The sequence below is a fragment of the Propithecus coquereli genome, unplaced genomic scaffold, assembly GCF_000956105.1.
Source record: "Propithecus coquereli isolate 6110/MARCELLA unplaced genomic scaffold, Pcoq_1.0 Scaffold131, whole genome shotgun sequence".
Taxonomy (NCBI): Eukaryota; Metazoa; Chordata; class Mammalia; order Primates; family Indriidae; genus Propithecus; species Propithecus coquereli.
The window spans coordinates 3,283,341-3,286,271 of record NW_012137303.1 but is presented as its reverse complement, the minus strand read 5'-3'; positions in this window follow the sequence as shown (position 1 = coordinate 3,286,271).

Here is a 2,931-nt window from a genome sequence, read left to right as displayed (position 1 = left end):
GTGTTTGGGTTCAAGAAACTGCAATCATTGCTCTTGACAACTAGATTTCCTGGTGACCTCTAACAATTAAATTTGGTAAGATACTGGTGAGAATCATGTTTCCCGTGCAGTACCTGAGTGCCTTACATGCTTTGACCTATACTAAAATACATTTGCTGGAATTCCCAGAAGTTATTAGTGCCCCCATGGAGGTACGTGCATTTTTAACTATGTGAGCACAGCTCCAACCCTGATTGAGGGGGGTAGCAATAGCATACTGGTTAAACATGAGGCTCTCGAGCCAGACTCCATGCATTCAAGTCTTGGCTCTATTGCTTTGCAGATGGTAGAACTTTAGCCAAATCATTAACATTCCCTGTGCCTCAGTTTCCTCATTTATCAAGAATTATAACAGCATGTACCTACTGGGGTTCTTGTTGAGGATTAAATGAGGTAAAACCTCTGAAGCACTTGGAGCAATGACTTACTAACACTTAATAAATGCTAATTGCTATAGCTGGGGCAAGGCCCATTAAAAACATACCTGTTTAAGGCACCAACAGAGGCGTGAGGTGCCCATTTGCCTGTGCACGCATTTGCTTTCACCCCTATAGTCACCCCTATTGTCGGGTCTGAAGTGATTTGGAACCTGCTAGACAGGGCACTGACCTTTTCAGCATCAAGTTTAATTAAGGCTAGTGAGTAGCTAAAGTGTGAGGTTTCATGTCTTTCCACGAAGTTCAGTAAGAAAGATTTATTAACTCATTAAAATGTCGTGTTAGTTATTTTCAGCTACTCAGAATGACTGCGACATCCAGCCAGCTACTTATCCCAGAAAAGACTCAGAATAGAATCTGACTTTATGGACTTCCTAGACCACAGCTCCATCACCAGATCATGTTGCTTCAACATTAGGATCAAAAGCTTCAACAAACGTGGGGGTTGATTTAGCCCCACCTGCCAGTGGTGACATAATAAAGGCTGTTGATGTGACGTAGTGAGGCCACGCCTGGCTGGCACCATATCCTGCTTCCTTCTATGGAGAGGAGCTGGCCAAGGGGGCTGGGCACGCTGGGTCCCAGGAGCCGAGTGTCTGTGATGCACTGACTGTCCTTGCTTCCTGCAGACCCACTGCTCGCGCCCATTCTCCTCCTGCTCATCTGCCCCTTTCCAGCTGGCCCATCACACTGTTTCCATTTCTGAAACATAACCTCAGTCACAGCCTCACCTGCTTCACCCTCACCTTTCATTCAAGTTGCAAATGTATAATCTCCTGTGAGGAGGCTCGCTTTTGTGGAAGACAGCAGAAATTCCTAATATTCCCTTCTCACTCCCATCCTGCAAAATATACCTAAGCCTAGTGTGCACTAATAAATCCACACTTATACTTTTTGTCTATATGTGCATACTCTGTTCTTTCTAGTCTAGTTTTTTCTGGTTATATTGGAAGCGATAGAACATAATGGCTAATTATATGAGCTGAGAAGGAGTGAATCCGACTCTTTAATATATTAATACAAGTTGTACGACTTTAAGCACATTATTTACTTCATGCTCACACACTTAATAAAATGGAAGCAATAAATTAGCACCTTCCTCATAGGACTCCAGTAAAAAAAATTTTTAAATCCATGTAAGGGGTTTAGAAGAGTGTCTATCAAGTAAAGAATTACGTTAATACTGTCATTTTTGTTCTTGCAACTATTAATATTTGCCCTTCTTGCAGCTAGTTGTTGTTGTTACAAGCTCCTAGTGTGCAGGGGCCCAATCACTCATTCATACTGCCAAGCAGAGATTGATACTCAACAAAGATCTTTTGATAATGCCTAATAATGAGACTAAGGGGGAAAATGCCAAATAAGATCTAGGTTTTTAAAATTAAGGTAAGCAAAAATGATTTCCCTAGCAACCAAATTTCTAAATGTATTTCCACCATCATCTCAAGCTTCCTATTTATTAAGACTATTTCCTGCTTTCGAATATTGAACACTAAACAGGAAATTAGTTTGAGGATGATGGTCTCCAGACAAAGAGAGGAAAGCAATTTCCATGGCAAGTAACCAGACACTCTCCCTAGCAAATCTTCAGAAACTAGATATAACGAGCATGGACCTTGCGATAATCTCAGTGGACTTTAAAGTCATTTTGCTCCTGAAATGAAGGGCAGAGTTGCACTTCCTCCCCTGAATAACCCAAATCATCATCGCAATTTTATTTTGTAGCTGAAGACTGCCCGTCACAAACGCAGAAGATGCGATGCTGCAGTTGGAGGGTGGGTGGCTCTCTGGTGACTTCCTCACTGTGTCAGGGTCACTTGTGTACAGGAACAGCGAGGCCGAGATATGGAGCCAGGCAGTCAGCCTGGTTTCCTCTCTGGCAGCTGGAGGCACAGTGCAGAGAGCCCAGTAAACATTTTATTGATGATGAAGATGACGATTTTTAAAACTTCACACTAATGTGATGTCCAAACAGATGGCTGCTTCCCACTAGTGTTTCACTAGAAGCCTCACACTTTGACCACTTCACGGATAACCACGTCCACATAATAGAAATTGTCGAATATACCATTCATATCATCTGTGGCTATTCCACGTGAGTTACGTGGGTTGGAATCAACCATGATTAAGGTTCTAAGGTAGCCAGAAACACAAACTGTAATGTGTGTTCAATGTTGTGAAGCTTACCAAAGCTAATGCCAAGATGATCAAACATCAAGTAAAACAGGCTTGCTCCGTCCCACCCTCATACATACACACTCACACCATCATCGTGGCCAGCACCACCTCCCCTCTCTTTATGTGGGACATCCTAAAAATTAATCAGAAGCTTTAAGAATAACAACAAAAAACAGCCATGAACCGATCAGGTCCAAGTTAATATACATATATCGCAAGCCTAAAAATAAAGCTTTGGGGAGTATTTTTGTCAATAATGGAAAAGCACCAAGAAAGA